Below are 22,554 nucleotides of genomic sequence, written 5' to 3' on the forward strand. Positions count from 1 at the left end.
CTGGGATCAAGTATAGGTTTAGGTTTGTTGCCAGAGTATTCTACTGCTTTAAGAGATTTTGACGATGTAATATCTTATATTTTTAAGTCTGTCATAAATCCAAATTCTGACTTAAGAGAACATAATTATTTAATGACCATATGACTACCTGTACCAGCTAGTTGAAGTCTTGTCTTTTGCTCAGTGTTGCTTCGATGTTGGCGTGATTAATTATTATTGCATACTAAGCACTGTTGCAGTAACTTTATACATGTATTAGTTTAATTTTCAAAACCCTTTGTAGTAGGAACCAGTTTTACAGATGAAGCAGAGATTCCTCTGTGGCACAGTGGGTTAAGAATCCCACTGCAGTGGCTCTGGTTGCTGTAGAGGCATGGGTTCGATCCCTGGCCTGGTGCAGTGGGTTAAAGGATCCAGCGTTGCTGCAGCTGTGGCCTGTGGCATAGGTCACAGCTGTGGCTCAGATTCAACTCCTGGCCTGGGAACTGCCGTATGCCTTGGGTTCGACCATAAAAAAAGAAAAGAAGAACCAGTCATAGTGAGGTTTTAATTAAGAAGCTTATCACAGGTCTTAAAATTATTAGTTGGTGGAATGAGAATCCACCAAACCTAGGCACGTTAGCTTTAGAGCATGTGATCCTTTTTATTATTTATTGGGGTGCTTTGCAAATTGCTTTGGGATGATTACCTTATGGTAAATTGCTGGGCATAAATATTGAAAATTGGCATTTTCTGGAGTTCCCTTGTGGTGTGGCAGGTTAAGGGTTGCTGCAGCTGTGGCGTAGGTCACAGCTTTGGCTTGAATTCAGTCTCTGGTCCTGGAAATTCAATATGCTTCGGATTGAAAAAAAAGGAAGAAAATAAATGCAGAAACTGTTCTTAGCTCATAGGTGGTACAAAAGCACTTTGGGCTTTGTGCCATCATTTGCTTATCCCCCAAACATAGAGGGCCCTGTATACACAATACATTCGTCTTTAAGTATTCTAGAAGCCACTTGTGCCTGGTGGTTTAAAGGACTGGTTTTGACCTCAGGTTCATGGGAGCAGGCAAAGGCATCCTTGAGTTTCCTTGTGTGTCCCCCAACCACCTTTTTTAAATAGCTGCACCTGTGGCACATGGAAGTTTCTGGGCTAGAGGTGGAATAGGAGCTGCAGCGAGGGATTGAACCCACATCCTCGTGGGCACTCACTATGTTGGGCTTTTAACCTGCTATATAAGTTCCCAGGCTAGGGGTTGAAGTGGAGCTTCAGCTGCCAGCCTACGCCACAACCGCAGCAATGCCAGATCCAAGCCAAGCCTGTGACCTACACCACAGCTCTCCGCAACGCCAGATCCTTAACCCACTGAGCGAGGCCAGGGATTGAACCTTCATCCTCACAGATACCTCACAGTCAGATTTGTTAACACTGAGCCACAATGGATATTCCCCAAAAACCTACTCTTAACCTGCTGAACCACAATGGAAATTCCATTTTTCTTACATTTTATATCTCTTTAAAAAAAGGTTACCAGGGTTCCTGAGGTGAGATAAAAAATTTCAAGTCTTTCCATAGCAGGTAAAAAACTATGGTCCTAGAATGTTATGTTCACACTTTGTTTGGGTTTAGGAACAGTGTTGTTGTGTAAGGTGTAGAGGCATGTGGACTGTGTATTCTGAGCTACACTCTGGTCGAAGGTACTCTTCTTTACCAGGATTATTGTAGGCAGTATCTAACAATTTCTTCTGTCCTTGCTTGCCCTGTTAAGGTCTGTTCTACACTCAGCAGCCAAAATGATCCTTTTTTTTTTTTTTTTTTTTAAGGGCCGTACCCTTGACACATGGCAGTTCCCAGATTAGGGTTCGAATTGGAGCTGTAGCCGCCAGCCTATGTCATGGCCACAGCAACGCCAGATCCTGTCTGCATCAGGGACCTACACCCCAGCTCACGACAACATCAGATCCTTTAACCTACTTATAAAGGCTGTGGGTGTGGCCCTTAAAAAGAAAAAAAGAAAAAGTTTTTTGTTTCCTCTTTGTAATGTTAATCCTTTGGTATAGGTCAAGAGTTTACAGTTTGGGTATTCAGTTTACTCAGCAAATACATATCGGTGTTAGGTATATAGCATTTGCTGCCCTGTGAGGGAAGTTTTGACCTATCAATAGACATGAGGAGATGAGTGTAAGGTAACCATGTCTAGGGTAACCCAGAGAAGCAGTACCTAACCTAGCCTGGCTTAGCCAGGGACAGCTCGCTGGGGAAGGAGACCCTTATAGGAATGAGGGTTTGGAAACGGGAGGAGCCTTTCTTGGCTGAGGGCTCCGCATGTACCAAGAGACAAGCCTGGAGTTCCCGTCGTGGCACAGTGGTTAACGAATCCGACTAGGAACCATGAGGTTGCAGGTTCGATCCCTGCCCTTGCTCAGTGGGTTTACGATCCGGCGTTGCTGTGAGCTGTGGTGTAGGTTGCAGACGCGGCTCGGATCCCGCATTGCTGTGGCTCTGGCATAGGCCAGTGGCTACAGCTCCTATTCGACCCCTAGCCTGGGAACCTCCATATGCTGTGGGAGTGGCCCAAAGAAATAGCAAAAAGACAAAGACAAAAAAAAAAAAAAAGAGACAAGCCTAAGGAGATGCATTCCTTTGTTTCATGGCTGAAGAGGCTAAGAGGGTTCAGCTATGCGCAAACCACAGGTTTCAGAGAAAACTAAGGTGGATATTCTTAGTTGAGTGAATGCTGAGTAAGTGAAAAAAGGAAAGATTAACTTCAAGACTGGATCTTCAGATTATTTGGGTACCTTCTTACCTTACAATATTATGAATGAATGATAAAGACTTTAGTAGGAGTTCCCTGGTGGCCTAGCCGGTTAAAGATCTGGCAGTGTCACTCCTGTGGCTTGGGTCACTTCTGTGGCATGGGTTCAGTCCCTGGCCTGGTAACTTCTGCATGCTGAAGGCGCAACCCCTCCCCACCGCAAAAAAAACCAAACAAAACAGCTTTAATAAGCTAGGAGTGACAACGTTATTTATACACGGAGGTTGCCGATTTTGGAATTTGGGTTTTCCTTTTTGGTTTGGATAATGCTATGTAGCTTTGGTGTATGGCAATGTTAGTAATATTTAGACCTGGGAATATTTATTTGTTTATGTTTTATAACGATTTTTGTTTTTTCCATTATAGTTGATTACAGTGTTCTGTCAATTTTCTGCTGCACAGCAAGTGACCCAGTCACACATAAATGTATACATTCTTTTTCTCACATTATCATGCTCCATTACAAGTGACCAGACATAGTTCTCTGGGAATATTTAAATAACTGGATCCGAAGGATTTTTTTGTGCTTTGAGGGATGAGAGGGGGGGTTGATTTAACTTGAAACGTATGTGTTAAATTTAGTTCAGCATACTTCAATTAAATTTTTTGGTTTTAAGCATCTAATTCTTCTGAAGTTATTCTCCAGGTTGAATTATGGAGTTTGCAAATTAAACTTGTATAATGCAAACCATAGCACCTGAAATGTTGCCAGTGAAAGTATCAGGTTACAAGAGGAAGGTTTTAGCTTTGCATGTTGCAGTTCTCATCTAGGAGATGGGATGAATTAAAATGGGTATGGGAGACAGAGACCTGCAGGCCAGTATACTTTGAAAGAGACCCCTGTGTCCACTTGGAGTGAAGTTGAGGGGTAAAGGAAAGTTGCTGCTTATAGATTTCAAGCATCTGTATTTCAAGATATGGTCTGCAAGGTCTGGGTAGCTATTTTATCACTGTTTATTTCTTCTCATTCCAGAATTGTATCCTGACTGTAAATTGGAGAAGCCAGCGGCACTGCCAGTGTTCTTTGAGGTAGTGTCTGTGTGGGATCTGCTGTGAGTCGAATCATTGTTCAAATAAGGTAAATGCATAGTGGTGAAAGGAACCAATAATAACTTCACTGGCTCATAAAACCAGTCTTTTGTTGAGTTTATCCAGAAGATTCCTTAATGGAAGTTCTGGGTTCTTACTAAGCAATGTTTACTTTTCAGTTTCACAGACTGAAACATGATGATAAAGTAGCTTTGCTCTCTTCTCTGAACTAACTTTTGAGTTTTTAAATAATACATTTTATTCACTTGGACATACTGTAAAGGATCTACTATAAACTTGACACATAAATATACACACACACTCACTGTTAATAGTTTGATGAACAGTCTCTTTTCATGCATATGTTACTTGTATGTATGTGTACAAATAAAATTGGAGTTGTGCTTTGTCACCTGGTTCTTGTTAACAAGAACAAGTTTTTTTCTGTTTGCATTTTTTTTCTTTCCATTTTTTTTTCTTCTTCCAGCCACCCTGTGGCATTTGGAGTTCCCAGGCCGGGGATCAGATCTAAGGGCTTCTTATGAAAAACAGTCCTCCTGCCCCCTTCCCAGTCCCTAGAAGCAGTCATTTCCAACTCTATTGGTTTTTTTTTTTTGGAGTTACCTCTAAATAATAAGCTTATTTTATTGCTTATGGGCTTTCTAGTTTTGGGTATTGTCTCTTAACTTCCTTCCTTGGATAATGGTGGTTTCTTGTAGAAGTCTCGACCACACACCCACATTCATTGTCACTCTGGTTATAATGTAGTTTTGGTTAGAGCAGTGTTCACTGTTGATATTGCAGTTATGTATAGCTTATAGCCAATTCATGTTGCATGCTATGGCTAATTTTCCTTTTTTCTACAACTTTTTGTTTTCTCTGTTGATAATTATCTTTTTCTGGCTTGTTTTGCTTAGTTTCTGTGTTCTTATGAGTAATTTCTGAACTCTGCAAAAAGTGTCAGTCTTCTTCAGTACTTTAAGCATTTGTTTTATTATAAAATTTGTCTTAGAGTTGTTTTCCTATCTGCTTCATTCTGGACATGTGCTCTAGGCAGCTGCCCAGCTGTCAATACTTTTAGATACTTCATATAAGTGAAATCATGCAGTTTTTGTCTTTCTCTGACTGGCTTATATCACTTAACATTATGTCTTCTAGGTTCCTGCATGTTGTCACATAGTGTAGAAGTCTTTTTAAAGGCTGAGTAGTATTCCATTCCATATATCACATTTCCTTTATCAACTTGCCTATGGACATTTATGTTTTTTTCCACATCTTGGCCATGGTGATAGTGCTTTAGTGAACATGGTAATGCTAACATTTCTTTTGAGATCTTGATTTCAGTTCTTTTGGATAAATACTCAGGAGTAGGATTAATGGATATGTGTTCTTAAAATCAGGAGCTCCCTATTGTTCTCTGAGTGAAGCAGAGAAGTGAGACTACTGCACAGTATTTAAGATAATGGATAGTTTCCTCATGTAAAATTGGGGTGATAAATAGTATCTGTCTTATAACAGTATTATAAATTAAGTGAATTAATATATGAAAAGCATTTAGAGAAGTGTCAGGCTATTAGTAAGTAGTAGTACTACATTTCTGTCCTTTTATGATGGAGACAGTCATATCTTTAAGTTTTTGGATTTTTTTTTTTTTTTCTTTTCTTTTTATGGCCAGTCCTATGGCATATGCAGGTTCCCAGGCTAGGGATTGAATCAGAGCTCTAGCTTCTGGCCTGTGCCACAGCCACAGCAATGCCAGATCCGAGCCTCGTCTGCGACCTGCATCACAGCTCGTGGCAGCATTGGATCCTTAACTCACTGAGTGAGGCCAGAGATCGAACCTGCAGCCTCCTGGTTACTAGTCAGATTCATTTCTGCTGAGCCATGATGGAAACTCCGTATCTTTTAGTTTTGAGAAAATTAACGAAAGTCTTTTTAGTAGGCTTAGGCCTATCAAGGAGACATTAGTATTTTCTTTTTAAAGGCTTTACACTTCTTTAGTATAGCTGGAATTTAATATTTGTTTATGGTAAGAGGGACTAATATTTTTTATCAGTCATTAATTAGTTGTCCAACTATTGATTTATCTTTTTTTCTAGTGTTTTGAAAAGCCACCTTTAAGGAGGGACGGTATGTTAACGGAGTGTATTTCTAAACTTTGTATTTCGTTCCATTTATTTGTCTAATCTTGTACTAATTCTCATTGCTTTTATTACTGTTGCCTTATTTTATCTTTAAATACTTAGTGATGCAAATTCTTCTTCTAGATTCAGCAGACAAAATATAATTGATATTTCCGTGCTTATTATTTTTCTCCATAGGAACTATGACAGTTCTTCAAGAGAGAGACTAAAGTATTTGAGACTAGAAAATAATCATCAGGAGTTCCCATCCTGGCACAGTGGAAATGCATCCTACTAGGAACCATGAGGTTGTGGGCTCGATCCCTGGCCTCGCTCAGTGAGTTAAGGATCTGGTGTTGCTGTGAGCTGTGGTGTAGGCTGGCAGCAACAGCTCCAATTAGACCCCTAGCCTGGGAACCTCCATATGATGCGGGTGCAGCCCTATAAAGACAAAAGACAGAAGAAAAAAAATAGTGACTAGAATGACATGTATATAGGAAGTCCATTGCATAATTTAAAAAAGCGTATTGGATTTTCACCTCTAAGATTTTTTGGTCTTTTTTTTTTTTTTGGTCTTTTTTAGGGCCGCACCTGTGGTATATGGAGGTTCCCAGGCTAGGGGTTTAATCAGAGCTGTTGCTGCTGGCCTATGCCACAGTCACAGCCACGCCAGATCCAAGCTGCGTCTGCGACCTACACCACAGCTCACGACAACGCCGGATCCTGAACCCACTGAGCGAGGCCAGGGATCAAACCCGCAACCTCATGGTTCCTAGTTGGGTTCGTTTCCGCTGTACCACGATGGGAACTCCTAAGATTCTTTGTCTTTTAAAGCTATAGATTCTTTGATTCATTTAGTCAATAGGCACTTGAGTACTTGTTATTGTGCTTGTCCTTACCGGGTAACCAGCAGTGAGCAAGACAGACAGGACCCCTGTTTGTGGGGAGCTTACATTTTATTTTGGGAAGGCAGATAAGATAATTTCAGATTTTCCTAAGTGCTAGGAAAGAAATAGGACTACAAGATAATAGTGAGGGGTCATTAGGTAGAATGCTGTGGAAGACCTTTTTTGAGTTAGGTGACAAGCTGAGATCTGAAGGATGAGAAAGGAGCCAACCATGCTTGAGATTGCCTGAGAGTGTCCATGTAGCAGAGAATGGCAGGTGTAAAGGTGCTGAGACTTTAAATGACTGTTAAACATTCACGGAATAGAAAGAATGCCTTTGTGGCTCCAGCAGAGTAATTGAAGGGGAGAGAATGGTTTGAGATTATTTTGGAGAAGTAGGCAAGACCCAGATCATTTAGAATCCTGAAATTATGGCAAGCCAGAGCTTTCATAGCTAAATCTTATGAATTGTTTTGTTCCTTTAAAAAAAAAAATACGAGATGTTCCAGAAAATAATTAGACCTATTTCTATAAGTAGTTGATACGCCGTTCCTTAAAGAAATCCCAAGAGGAGGAGTTCCCGTTGTGGCGCAGTGGTTAATGAATCCGACTAGGAACCATGAGGTTGCAGGTTTAATCCCTGGCCTCGCTCAGTGGGTCGAGGATCTGGCGTTGCCGAGCTGTGGTGTAGGTTGCAGATGGGGCTCGAATCCCACATTGTTGTGGCTCTGGTGTAGGCCGGTGGCTATGGCTCTGATTAGACCCCTCGCCTGGGAATCTCCATATGCCGCGGGAGCAGCCCTAGAAAAGGCCAAAAAAACAAAAAGACAAAAAATGAAATCCCAAGAGGAAAGTTATACTGATCCCATGTATCTAAACAGAGTTCTGGTCGAATGTTTGGATCTACCTGGGATTAGGGTGGTTGAGTGGTCTCTAGATAGCTTTGAATAGTGCCTTAATTCACTTTAAATGGAACCAGCAGATTGGCTTCTTGATTTCTTTTCTAGACTCAGATGATTGGTAAGATCCAGAATGATACCAAATCTTGAAATTGTTTTTGGTTTATGTATAGAATTGTGTGTGTATTTAAGACATCTCTCTTTTCTTCCCTCAACTTATCTGGTGAAGTACAGATGGAAGTGGAAAGACATCAGGTAGTTATCTCTACAGCTGTCTCCTCTTAGTGGATGAAAACCAGAAACTAAAAAAATAAATGACAGATTTAAAGGTGACTACTACTGGATTAGGTTTAAAACTTGAACATTCGAAAGGACATAATCATTGTTGTCCTTTAGGATGGTGCCATCCAAGAGAAGTCCACAGTGAGCCGTATGTAATTTCAAATTTCTTAGCAACCATGTTAAGAAAGTAAATAAAAAGTAGTTGAAATTAATTTTAATGACATATTTTATAAAATTTAACATATCCAACACATTATCATTTCCACATGTAATTAATATTAAAATAGTTAATGAGATATTTTACATTGCGGTTTTGTACTCTCTTGGAAATCCTGAGTTTTATACCTATAGCTCATCCCAGTTCAGACCTGCCACGTTTCATGTGCTTCACAGTCAGTGTATGGGATGGTGCAGCTCTAAGGTTCATACTTGTGAAAGAATGGATTAGTTGATACGATGTAGTTATTGAAAGATCCCTCCCATGTTCCAAACAAAGCAGTGGTAGTTTCATATACAAGGAAATAAATTTAAACACACATAACCCCCCCCAGACCTGTGTGTGATGGACTTGTTTGGGGAAGATGATATGGTCCTCATGTTTGTAAAAGATGCTAGACAACTTATCTCCTAAGAGAGTTATAAACAAACTTTATGTGGAGCAAGCTTTATGTAGAGCTCCATGTAAAGGGGCTGTCTACATATTGATGGTGGAGTGATTACTTGTTAAAGAGAGACCACAGTCCTACTCTTTGGAATCTGTAAAGGATGTCCATAAACTAGAGGTTTGGAATCCCTTTCCAGGTCTCTTGAGTAAGAATTTTGATAGACAGGAGTTCCTGTCGTGGCGCAGTGGTTAACGAATCCGACTAGGAATCATGAGGTTGCGGGTTCGGTCCCCACCCTTGCTCAGTGGGTTAACGATCTGGCGTTGCCGTGAGCTGTGGTGTAGGTTGCTGACGTGGCTTGGATCCTGCGTTGCTGTGGCTGTGGCTTAGGCTGGCAGCTACAGCCGATTAGACCCCAGCCTGGGAACCTCCATGTGCCGCAGGTGCGACCCTAGAAAAGATTTAAAAAAAAAAAATAGTTATGTTATAATTGGCTGTTTAACGTAGTTTTAGGAAAGATTTATCATAATGAGGTCTGGAAAGAGGCTATAGATGATTAGTTAACATAGCTTGTAGTGTCTGTATTAAGTTACAAAAGCTTGAATGTTCCTCTAAAAAATGAGAAGGATATATTCCCCAATGGTTACACATTTAAAACAGGAACTAAAATTGCCATCATCCTCCACTAGGGTTATAGGAGAGGAGCCTCGTGGGTGAATCAGGTGAACTGAAGGTTATTTAAGTTGCTGACTGTGCTGTTCATTCTGTTTCTCTAATGATGAAGGGTTAATTGCGTAGATGATCCTGAGCCTAATAGATACCCACTGAGGAAATTCTCAGGAGAAGATAGATACCACAGCTTGTCTACACTGGGGATATTGCGGTGAATGAGTTCCAAATGAAAGGCTTCTCAGCTTGCTGTTGATTTTCCCTGCTACCATCCAGCAGCAAAGGGATTCTTCAAAGGTCAGAACCTTAGAATTTGACCTTTTCTTGCTTCTGTGCACCTCTTCAGTGTAGCACATGCTAATTTAGCCAGTAAAGTTATAGAACACTTTATTCGGAGTTCCCCGTTGTGACGTAGTGGAAACAAATCTGACTAGGAACCATGAGGTTGCAGGTTCAATCCCTGGCCTCGATCAGTGGGTTAAGGATCCGGCGTTGTCGTGAGCTGTGGTGTAGGTCGCAGACATGGCTCGGATCCTGCGTTGCTATGGCTCTGGCATAGGCTGACTGCTTTTGCTCCAATTGGACCCCTAACCTGGGACCCTCCATATGCTGTGTGTGCGGCCCTGAAAAGACAAAAATAAGTAAATAATAAGACAAAAGACAAAATAAATAAGTAAATAAATAAATTTAAATAAAACACTTTATTCTTTGTAGCAAGATAGCTGATTGCTTAGTAATAGCGGGAAAATAGAATCGGTGGTGAGGTCTTTTGGCTCTCAGAGAAGTTCCTAAATATCTCCATCTCACCGCTCTAGGGTTATAGATAAACATAGCTTAAGGTGTGAACTCACTTGCTGATACCAGGCAGTTTACGTACACTTTTTTAATCATTAAGGTGATCTTGTGAGAAAGGTTGAGAGATAAGTAACTTGTTCAGCTAATGGTGGAGGAGCCAAGATTTGAACTCAGTTCTTTTTTACTGCAGTACCTAGCAGTGCTCTAAAGTGATTCTCTAGGGTTCTATTTATTGGGGACAGGGCATTTGAGATCAATAATTTGCTTTGGCATGTTCCCCCACACCCACCTTTATGTGCCCTTCTTGAAGTAATATATTAGGGAAAACACTGAATGAAAACTAGATTCTAAGCTTGTTTGCTTATTGTGTGTTGGGATTATGGGCTCTCTTTCCCTTGAGTCAGGATTTCCCAATTAATCTACTTTGGTCCTCTCCAGCTGTGAGATGTGGACACCTTTACCCCTGTCTTTTTTTTTTTTTAATTTTATTTTTCATTTAGGAATGGTTTAAGAAGTACAGAAAATTGCTAGGATAGTATTCTTGTATTGGTTTGCTAGGGCTTGCCATAACTAAGTACTACAACCTGGGCAACTTCAACACAGCGATTTATTGTCCCACAGATCTGGAGACTAGAGGTTCAGAAATCAAGCTTGAAGATGACCATCTTCTCTCCACGTGTCTGTCTTTATGTAGATACCAGTTCTGTCTATAAAGAGCCCATCTCCAAATGAGGTCATGTTCTGAGATTCTTGGGTTCGGATCTCAGCATAGATGTTTTAGGGGTAGGGAGACACAGTTTAACCTGTATGGTACCTACCTTCGTTTACCCAGTTTCCTCTTCACAGTGTATGGTACATTTGTCACAATTAATGAACCAGTATTGATACACTATTAACTAAAGTGTAAGTCCTATTTTTAACACATAAGAAATCTTCAGTTCAACGAGGGAATGTGACTTGGAAAAGATTTCAAAACTAGTGACCTCCTTTCTGACTCTACTCTGGTGCAAGCAAACAAAAATTTCCACAGTCACGTCATGAACCTGAAAATATATTTTTTACCTATAATTACAACAGGGCTTTCTTATTTTCTGCATCCAGCTGAGTGCTTGGCACACATAGTAAGTGCTGAATAAATTCTGGTAGAATGAATAGAAAAATGTTCTTGGTACATGCTGGGCCATGGTATTTTTGGAGATTATACTCACACTTCTCTTAGCTAAGTAAGTATAAAGTGCAGAGGTTGTGAAACCTGATTCAATGAGAAAGCAAAACTATTTTAAAAATTATGAAATGACTGTGTATTTACCTTTTTAGTAACCAGTGCTTGGTGTCATGTCCTATACGGGTTGGTGAAGCCTGGCCTAAACAGCCTGAAACTTTTGAAGTTAAGTTGTATGTCCAGTACTATGCACGTTTAGCAAACGAGTAATCTATGGCGATTGTTACTTCCTTAAGTCCCCCAAATTCCTCTCTTATTTCAGATCACTTTCTTTTATATGCTTAGAACACAGAGTGCAGGCAAATCAGGTTGAATTTACCACTTACATACTTGTTCCCTCTAGGTGGCATACTGTGATAGAAGAATTTGGTGTGTATGAGTGTTTGCATACATTTTATTTTTACTAGCTTTTTTCCAAACTGGTGACTTGAGACCTAAGTTTATTACTTGTGTTTATTTTTCAGAATTGTCAAATACTGATCAGATTATGTTGCTTTCAGTGAATATTGCATAATATCCCAGCTATCCTAAGGTTTTCTTTTTTTCTTCCTCCCTCCCTCTCTCTCCCTCTCTCCTTCCCTTCCTTCCTTCCTTCTTTGGCTGCTCCACAGCCTATGGAGTTCCAGCATATGAAGTTCCTGGGCCAGGGATCAGATATGAGCCTCAGTTGCAACATGGGATCCTTTAACCCACTATGCCAAGTTAGGGATTGAACCTATGTCCTGGCACTGCAGAGATGCTGCCAATCCATTGTGCCACAGTGGGAACTCCAGATTTTCATATGTTTTAATTTTTGGGAGAGAAACAGCATTTTGATTAAAAGAATGAATAAAGGTGTTTCCCAGCAAAGGTTTGTCATTTTGATCTTAAATTATTCATTATTTTCTCTGATGTTTTAAAAAAAGAAAACAAACAGCTCGGTGTGTTAAGAACCCAACTGACAATCCATGCAGATACAGGTTCGATCCCTGGCCTCACTTAGTAGGTAAGGATCTGGCATTGCCACGAGCTGTGGTGTAGGTCACAGATGCAGCTCAGATCTGGCATTGCTGTGGCTGTGCTGTAGGCCGACAGCTGCAGCTCCAGTTCAACCCCTAGCCCGGGAACTTCCATACACTGTAGGTGTGGCCCTAAAAAGAAAAAAAAATGAGGGAGTTTCCTGGTGGCCTGGAGGTTAAGGATTTGGTGTTGTCACCGCTATGGTTCAGGTTAGATCCCTGGCATGCTGTGAGTGCAACCAAAAAAGAAAGAAAGGGAAACATTTATGAAACTCTTATTCCTGTGTGGAAACCAGGCCTGAAATAATTAGTGTTGTGCTGAATGGAAAATGCCTGTCTCATTGACTTTTTCATACCTTTCCAAGTTACTGAGAAATAATGTGGTCCTGTTCCTTTAAAAAGTGAAAGATGGAAAGGGGGGAGTTTGCCATGTTATTGGAACAGAGAAACTAATTTACTCACTGACGAGCTGGAAGGAAATATGACCTCTTGCTGGCTGTGTGATGGAAAGAAGCTAGCAGCAGTGTCCCTCGCCCTGACAGGTGTCTGTCACAGAGCCCTGACTTGCTCTGGAAACTCGTCTTTCCAAGTGAGGTTGGTGCTGCCTGAATTTGGTGTAAGTGGATTGCCCCCATGCAAGTGATAGTTTATAAGTACAGTCAGAAGGTAAGTGGCCAAGTCCCTGGCCAGCTATTTTCAGGTAGATGGGCTAGTTCTTATAAAACAGTAGAATATGTTATGAATCTCAAATGATTTTTTCTGTAGTAAATTTCAGAGTTGGTGGGCTGGGAGTGGAGGGATGGTTCTTTTTTTAAAAGCAGGAAGTTTAGTTTAATTCCATTTTTAGAATCTGGCTGAAGTAAGGATGAAGAATGTCCTGGTCTGTTTGAAGACATTTAAGTTTTTTATCAGTGGTAGAGCTGTTCCAAACCCTCATTTTATTCTTGGGGAAAAAAGGCACAGAGAGATTATATTAAAAAAAACACCTGCTTCAGTTAAGGGGTTTTTGCCCTTATTAGCAGTATGAGTTTATTTTTGATAAATGTCTCTCTTTTAAGGTACCTGAACACTTGCTTGGTGCCTTTTTTTTTTTTTTCATCACATACCAGTGGCAACAAAAAAGATCAGTTATGTCCTCCTACAAGGGTCCTGATATTTTTGGGGTGGAGAGAGGGAAGAAAGTTTGCAGTAGCGGAACAGGCTAGAGCAGCAGCTGTTGTTTATTAGTTGATGACTGGTGCTTGGGCTTGAAAGGAGCAAAGTCAAGGAGACTTTCTCTGAGGCGGGACGGGCTCTCTGCCGATGAGACAGGAGCCCAGGCCCCACACCCACTCACAGAACACAGGGATCTGGTGGCTTTCAGAAGAGAACTCTTGTCAGAACAAGTCTGTTTTGCTTTGGGGAGCCCAAAGTAAGTAGCAGTACTGTTAGAAATTACCTGTTTTCCTCAAGTTTGAAGTAATGGCAGAAGTTACCACTTTTTTTTTTTTTTTTCCTGTGCAGTTTAGTTTGAATTTTGTGAAAAACAAGGCAGTGTTCCTGTTTACCATCCAGAGAAGTTAAGACTGGAAAAGGAAGGGCAGAGATTGAGTTTGGAGGACTTGGAATTGAACCTTTGTGGATAAGAGGTGGTTTATCCACCTGGTCAGTTACTTCCAGCATTGGCAGTATTCTTAACCAAGGGGGGTGGGGAGCTCTTTCTTTTATTATTATAAATAATCCATGGGCACTTTTATGTCAGGCTTGCCATTCCTTAATTAATATACTCTTAAACTACTTGAGAGTTTACCCTCAGGGAAGCTTCTTAATGTTCAAGTGAGAATTAAAAATTATCCATGTGTCCATGGATAACTAACATGAAATAGTTTTTTTTATGTAGTGAAAACAGTGTAGAGAGTTGGATCTTTTGTTTCTGCAGTAACTCTGACACGAGAACCAAGGCACAGCAACTTTCTCTAATGGGTGTGGGCTTTACTGGCAATCCCTTAACCCTCCAGTTTCTGAACACAGAGGGGTCCCTGTGCTGAATTGTTTCTGTGAAGTTTTTGGACTGGTTTCTCCTTTGAGTTTTTTCCATCCTGGCAACTGTTAGGAAGAACACTTGAGAATTTGTTTTGTGTACAGGTCCATTGTTAGCTTAACTGAACTAAAATATATGCTCTCATTAATAAAAAAGGTTGTTTTCAGGGAAGTAGATAGTAAGGTTAGGATAAAAGCACATTGGTAAAAAAAGTACACTGTCAAATATATTTCTCCAGAAGCCAAATAAACAGTTGAAGTGAGCTCACAATTTTTACAGTGGATTTTGGCCTCTAGAATTAGAAGCTTTATTAACTTTTTTGACTTGCTAACTCAAAAATATTGTGTATCAGTGTGTATTTTCTACTCTCGGCTGTTATGAAGTAGTCACACGTCTAAAAACAAGTTGATGAAATAACCCACAATGGGAAAGGTATTTTGGACTTCCTGTAATTAGGAAATAGTTTAAAGTTGCACTTTGGAATTTATTTATTTATTTATTTATTTATTTATTTATGTTTTTTAGGGCAGCACTCAAGGCACATGGAGGTTCCCCAGGCTAGAGGTCTAATCGGAGCTATAGCTGCTGGCCTACACCACAGTCACAGCAACACCAGATCAGAGCTGCATCTGTGACCTACACCACACCTCATGGTGACGCTGGATCCTTAACCCACTGAGAGAGGCCAGGGATCGAACCCACAACCTCACGGTTTCTAGTCAGATTCGTTTCCACTGCTCCATTACGGGAACTCCTAGAATTTACTTTGTGTTTGAGCTGAATTTGGAATCATTGTTATTTGCTGATAAGTGAATTTCCTTTTAGACTTACTTGCTGAGCACACATGGAGAAGCTTATAGAGCTGAGCCTTTTGGGTCCCTTCATTTCATGTCTGGATTTTTTTTTTTCTCCCCTCCTCTCTGTCTTTTTAGGGCCACTCCCATGGCATATGGAGGTTCCCAGGCTAGGGATCTAATCAGAGCTGTAGTCGCCAGCTTATGCCAGGGCCATAGCAACGCGGGATCCAAGCCACGTCTGCGACCTACGCCACAGCTCATGGCAATGCCGGATCCTTAACCCACTGAGCGAGACCAGGGATGGAATCTCCATTCTCATGGATGCTGGTCAGGTTTATTAACTGCTGAGCCATGACGGGAACTCCTGGATTTTTTAATGTAAGGATTCTGGGGGTTTTTTGTTTTTAGGGGAAAGGTATGGGGAGATAGCTGCAGAGGCTGGGTGTATCCACTCAAACTTATGAGGATTTTGACCATGAATTGAGCCCACCTGTAAAGAGTTGATAATTTTTAAACTGGGTTATGGATACACTTGAGTTTCTTACACTGTTCTTTCCTACTTTTGTGTACGTTTGAATCAGTGCTTCTGTAATAAAAACATTTTTGGCCATGCCCACTGTACGCAGAAGTTCCTGGGCCAGGGATGGAACCTGCGCCACAGGAGTGACTTGAACTGCTGCAGTGACAACGTTGGATCCTTAACTTGTGGCGCCGCAAGGGAACTCCAAGGCTGGCCTTTCTTAACTCTCTTTAAAGTCATAAAAGAGGAAAACAATTCCATTGTGATAAAATTTACCTGAAGTTTACCTATGTGGACTTTGAATAATTAAGCTGCAGTTTTATTTATTTAGGGTCATGTGGAAATTACTAGAAGAAAGTACATAGATAATTGATTCAGTCCACATGAAAAGAATCAACACCATTAACTATGAATGTGAACAACTTTTTAAAAGACTGGTAAGGGGAAGTCACCTGTAAACTCATTAGCTAAAAAAGATTATATGTAAACTAAGAGGAGTGTACTCCCATCTTGTCTGTGTGTCATACGTCTTTCCCTTCTCTTGCTCCCTTCCTCTTCATGTCTTCCTTTCTGATCCATAGCAGTAACCTCTGTTAACCATCAGCGGCATGAGCTTATGTGGATATGTCTTATGTGTACATCTGTATCTACACATTGCACATGTTTAAATAAAACTCTACCAAATTACATAGATTTGGTATTTAAAGCTTAAAAATTTTAATACTGAACTCCAGAATAATTTTGATTTTATAACATAGGCGAGGGCAAACCTTTTATTTTATCTATAAGTTGTTTAAACAGCAAAGTTACCTTTCTCCCCCAAAGGACCCTCCTCCCTTTTTAGGGTATTTGCCTCTGTAAATTTTAAGACCTCAGAGTTGAAATTGGTGTTATATTTACAGATGGGTTTAATAATTTAAGAGAGCTGCTTAATAGCAGAGTAAAAGTCAAGAAGGGTTCTCTGACTTGATTTCTTCAGGGATGTGGGGTGTGAAGTGAAGCCTTGACAAAGTGTTACCCTAGAGATAAGAGATACCCACAGCTGCTCTTGATTCTCTTTCCTTTTTTCTCTCCCTCCCTCTCTCCCCCCTTTGCTCAGGAGAAGATAATCTCCAGGGAAAAGCATAAAATAGTAAACATGTTTAGTATTTCATGTGAACTCTGCTTTCTGGTCTCTAACTATCTAGAGGCACACCATCAGGCCCACTACTTTGCCTGCAATCCTTTGTGAGTGGTGGATTTCTTTCTTGGCTGGTTTTTGGATCTGTCTTTTTTTCCCCCCCCAGTCCTTTTGTTCACCAAGAGTTTTCTACTTCTTGCCTTTAGTGACTATTGAGAGCAGGGATGTCTTGACTGGATTAGATGGCTGTGGAGTTTCACTCTAACCTGGCACTACCAAATGAAGTGTGAGGTCTCCCTAATACTTCGATCAGTTTGGCCTTTTGCGCCTTTGAGGAAGACATGGAAGGCGGCGTAAGGCTGAGCTCAGCTGCTAGTTTAGCAGTAGTGATTAGGGCTGCGGTACATACTTAATTTTATTCTTGGACCATATTGTTACTCTTTGATGAGCCGATCTTTTATTATTCCTGCTTGTTTGATGAAGATAATGGAGAATGTAAGAAGTGTAAAGAGCCTGTTCGTGTAGCACATACCAGGTGTCCACTCCATGGCTAAGCATTGTGCATAAAATCGAGAACAAATCAGACATGATCTCTAACCAGTTAGTAGCCTCCTGGGTTTGGTATCCTGAAGTGTTAAACTTATTTTGTTAGCACTCTTGTGTTATCTGACAGTCATCAAATGTAGTGCCATCTGGTCTGGAAAAGTATGCTGCCCTCTTGACAGAGCAGAGACAACAGTCCTGGGGCCTGGGCAATGAATAGGGAGGCCAGCCCTGCATGGAATCAGTCCTCAGGGACTTGTCCCATTCTTTTAAGGTTATGTTAGAGATCCTTACACAGGGAAAAGACTAATTTTAAGACTTATTTTAGAAGCACATATTAGGTGGTAACTGTTGAAAATCAATTAATGTAATACAATAGAATAAAGGATCAAAACCTCTTGATCATCTCAATAGATACAGTAAAAACATTTGAAAAAAAAAAAAATTCAATGTACTTTTGTAACAAAAAAGAATCGACCCAATAGGAATAGGAACTTTCTCAACCTGATAATGGACATCTGTGAAAAACCTACAGGTATCATTGTACATGAAGGTGGAAGGAAGACTATCTCTTTTGCACATGGTATGATCTTATTTAGAAAATCTTGAGGAATCCATTGAAAAACTATTAATTAGAACTATTAAATGAATTTAGTAAGGTTACCGGATACAAGATTGAGTGTATAAAAATGAATTGTATTTCTAGACACTAGCAATGAGCAATCAAAATGAAATAGAAAAACAGTTCCATTTCCAGTTGCATCAAAAAAAGAGTAAGATACTTAGGAATAAATTTAACAAAATGAGCACAAAATTTGTATCCAAAAATTTGAATCCACTGTGGAAAGGCATTCCATGTTCATGGGTTGGAAGACTTAATGTTAAGATGATAGTTCTCTCCAAATTGATCTACAGATTTCAAAGTTTTTATCAAAATCCCAGCTGACTTTTTTTGTTTTTGCGGAAATTGGTGTGCTGATTCTAAAATTCATGTGGATATGTAGAGAACCAGAATTACCAAAATTGTCTTGGAGCAGAAGGAAGTTGGAAAACCCATATTTTGATTTCAGAATGTATTACAAAGCTATGGAAATCGAGACTGTGGTATTGGCATAAGTGTAGACATACGGATCAATGGAATAAAATTGAGAATACTGAAGTAAACCCTCACATTTATGGGTAATTGATTATTGACCAAGATGCCAACATTTCAGTAGGGTAACAGTAGTCTTGTCAACAAATGGTACTAGGGTGTCTGGATATCCACATGCAGAAAAAGGAAGTTGGACCCTTAATATAAAATTAAAAGCAAAATAGATCATAGACCTAAATCCAAGAGCTAAAACTATAAAATTCTTAGAAGAGAACCTAGAAGTAAATCTTTGTGACCTTGGGCAAGCCCTTTTTAGACATGACACCAAAAGCAGAAGGAGCAAAAAACATAAGATAAGTGGGTTGTTTTCTGGTTTTTTTTGTTTGTTTGTTTTTGGTTTTTTTAGGGCTGCCCCCACAGCATATGGAGGTTCCCAGGCCAGGGGTCTGATTGGAGCTATAGCCGCTGGCGCATGCCACAACCACAGCAACACCAGATCTGAGCCGCATCTGTGATCTACACCACAGCTCACGGCAATGCCAGATCCTTAACCCACTGAACAAGGCCGGGGATTGAACCCGAGACCTCATGGTTCCTAGTCGGATTCGTTTCTGCTGCACCGTAACAGGAACTCCTTTTCTTTTTTCTTTTTAGGGCTGCTCCTGCGGCATATGGGGGTTCCCAGACTAGGGGTCGAATCTGAGCTGCAACCGCCGGGCCTCGGCCGTAGCAACTCCTGATCTGAGCTGTGTCTGCAACCTACACACAGTTCACAGCAAACACCAGGTCCGTAATCCACTGAGCAAGGCCAGGGATGGAACCTGCATCCTCATGGATACTAGTCGGGTTAGTTATTGCTGAGCCACAAAGGGAACTCCGAAGATAAGTTGTATGTTACTAAAAAAAAAATTAAAAAATAAAAAATACAAAATCTCTTGTTCTTAAAAGGTCAACATCAGAAAAATGAAAGGACAGCCTACAAATTGGTAGAAACTTTTTGTAAGGTATACGTTTAATAAGGGACCTGTATCCATAATTTATAAAGAAGTCTTGGGAGTTCCCGTCGTGGCGCAGTGGTTAACAAGTCCGACTGGGAACCGTGGGGTTGCGGGTTCTGTCCCTGCCCTTGCTCAGTGGGTTAACGATCCGGCGTTGCCGTGAGCTGTGGTGTGGGTTGCGGACGCAGCTTGGATCCTGCGTTGCTGTGGCTCTGGCGTGGGCCAGTGGCTACAGCTCCGATTCGACCCCTAGCCTGGGAACCTCCGTGTGCCGTGGGAGCGACCCAAAGAAATAGCAAAAAAAAGACCCCAAAAATAAATAAATAAATAAATAAAGAAGTCTTATAACTGAGTAAAAAGACAATTCAACTTAAAAATGGACAAGGGACTTAAATAGACATTTCTCCAAGAGAAGATACATGGATAGCCAGTAAAGATATGAAAATATGCTCAATAACATTAGTAATTAGGGAAATACAAATCAAAATCATAATGAAATACAACTTCATACCCACTAGGATAGCTATAATAAAAAAGACCGACATTAATTAAGTGTTGGAGGGAGTTCCTGCTGTGGTGTAGTAGGATAAGGATCTGGCATTGTCTCTGTGGGAGTGTGGGTTTGATCCCCAGCCTGGTGCAGTGGGTTGAGGATCCAGTGTTGCTGTAGCTGTGACATAGGCTGCCACTGTGTCTCAGATACAGTCCCTGGCCTGGGAACTTCTGTATGCTATGGGTGCAGCCAAAAGGGTGGGGTAGGATGGGGGGAGTAAGTGTTGGAGATGTAGAGAAATTGGAAGCCTCCTGTACTGCTGATGGGAAAAGTAAAATGGTATAGCTGCTTTGGAATGTAGTCTGGCAGTACTTCACAAGGTTAAGCATTGTTACAATCCGACTGAGCAGTACCACTCCTAAATATATACTTAAGAGAAATAATATCTTAGCAACAACAACAAAAAAGACAAAAGACAAAAAAAAAAAAAAAAAAAAAAGGAGTTCCCGTCGTGGCGCAGTGGTTAACGAATCCGACTAGGAACCATGAGGTTGCGGGTTCGATCCCTGCCCTTGCTCAGTGGGCTAACGATCCGGCGTTGCCGTGAGCTGTGGTGTAGGTTGCAGACGTGGCTCGGATCCCGTGTTGCTGTGGCTCTGGCGTAGGCCAGTGGCTACAGCTCCGATTGGACCCCTAGCCTGGGAACCTCCATATGCCGCGGGAGCGGCCCAAGAAATAGCAACAACAACAAAAAAGACAAAAGACAAAAGACAAAAAAAAAAAAAAAAAAAAAAAAAGAAATAATATCTTCACACAACCCTGGTACCAAAATCAGACAATGACACTACCAAAAAAAAACACTACCAATGACAGGCCAGTATCTTTGATGAGTATAGATGCAAAAATTCTCAACAAAATATTAGCAAACCAAATCCTAACAACACATTAAAAAAAAGATCATATACCATGACCAAGTTGGATTCATCCCAGGGTCACAAGAATGGTTCAGCATGTGCAAATCAAACAATGTAATACCTCACATCAACAAAAGAAAAGACAAAAACCACATGATCATCTCAGTAGATGGCAGAAAAATCATAGAGGGAACATAGCTTAATAAAAGCTGTTTATGACGAACCCACAGCCAATGTAACACTCAATGGAGAGAAGCTGAAAGCCTTCCCGCTAAAATCTAGAACAAGACAAGAATGCTCATCCTCACTACTTTTTTCCAACATAGTATTGGGAGTCCTAGCTGCAGCAGTCAGACAAGAAAGAGGAAAGATATCCATATGGGTAATAAAGAGGCAAAATCGTCATCATATGCAAATGACGTGTTAGTCTTTATAGAAAATCCGAAAGACTTCACACAAAACTACAAAATAAATGAATTCAGCAAGGCAGCAGGATGCAAGATTAACATAAAGAAGTTGGTTGCATTTTCTTTTTTTGGTCTTGTCTTTTATCTTTCCAGGGCTGCACCCGAAGCACATGGAGGTTCCCAGGGTCTAATCGGAGCTATAGCGCCTACACCACAGCTCACGGAAATGCTGGATCCTTAACCCACTGAATGAGGCCAGGGATAGAACCCACAACCTCATGGTTCCTAGTCGGATTCATTTCCGCTGTGCCACGACGGGAACTCCCGGTTGCATTTTTTTATACTAAAAATGAAATGTCAGAGAATGTAAACAATCCTTTTTAAAATCACATCCAAAAAATTTTAAATACTTAGGAATAAACCTGACCAAGGAGGTGAAAGACGTATATACTGAGAACTATAAAATATTAATAAAGGAAATTGAAGATGATTCAAAGAAATGGAAAGCCTGTGCTCTCGGATTAGAAAAATTAATATAGTTAATATGGCCATACCATTCAAAGCAATCTGCAGATTTAATGGGATCCTTATCGAATTACCCATGACATATTTCAAAGAGCTAGAACAAATAATCCTAAAACTTACATGGAATCAGAAAAGACCCAGAACTGCCATAGCATTCCTGAGGGAAAAGAACAAAGCAGGAGGCATAACCTTCCCAGACTTCAGACAATACTGCAAAGCCACAGTAGTTAAAACAGCATAGTATTGGCACAAAAACAGACATACAGATTAATGGAGCAGAATAGCCCAGAAATAAACCCACACACACTTATGGTCAATTGATCTTTGGCGAAGGAGGTAAGAATATACAATGGAGAAAAGACAGTCTTTTCAGCAAGTGGTATTGGGGAAGTTAGAACACACCCTCACACAGTACACCAAAATAGGCTCAGAATGGCTTAAAGTCTTCCTGGAAGAGAACACAGGCAGAACATTCTCTGATAGAAGTCATACCAGTGTGGGAGTTCCCGTCGTGGCGCAGTGGTTAACGAATCCGACTAGGAACCATGAGGTTGCGGGCTTGATCCCTGGCATAGGCCAGAGGCTACAGCTCCGATTTGACCCCTAGCCTGGGAACCTCCATATGCCGCGGGAGCGGCTCAAGAAAAGGCAAAAAGACAAAAAAAAAAAAAAAGTCATACCAGTGTTTCCTTGGGTCAGCCTCACAAGGCAGTAGAAGTAAGAGTAAAAATAAGCAAATCCGGCCTAATCAAACTTAAAAGCATTTACACAGCAAAGTAAAACATCAACAAAATGAAAAGATAGCCTATGGACTAAGAGAA

At 40.7% G+C, this 22,554-nt stretch overlaps 1 protein-coding gene across 4 annotated transcripts in view; it reads left to right on the forward strand.

Annotated features, from left to right (window-relative positions):
* THRAP3 (thyroid hormone receptor associated protein 3) overlaps positions 1 to 22,554 on the forward strand; it is a 62,245-nt gene that overhangs the window by 16,071 nt on the left and 23,620 nt on the right. For 3 of the 4 annotated variants that reach the window (XR_014807462.1, XM_084963881.1, XM_021095929.2), the window contains exon 2: positions 3,768 to 3,872. The gene's annotated coding sequence lies outside the window, so the exon portion shown is untranslated. Of the gene's footprint in view, positions 1 to 3,767; positions 3,873 to 9,403; positions 9,586 to 22,554 lie in introns of all 4 variants that reach the window. The other variant, XM_084963880.1, reaches the window with a different exon arrangement.

This window comes from Sus scrofa, chromosome 6 (assembly GCF_054392235.1).
Source record: "Sus scrofa isolate SSC_HxYL_T2T_F1_AM1 chromosome 6, Sscrofa_HxYL_maternal_Yorkshire_Landrace_v2.0, whole genome shotgun sequence".
Taxonomy (NCBI): Eukaryota; Metazoa; Chordata; class Mammalia; order Artiodactyla; family Suidae; genus Sus; species Sus scrofa.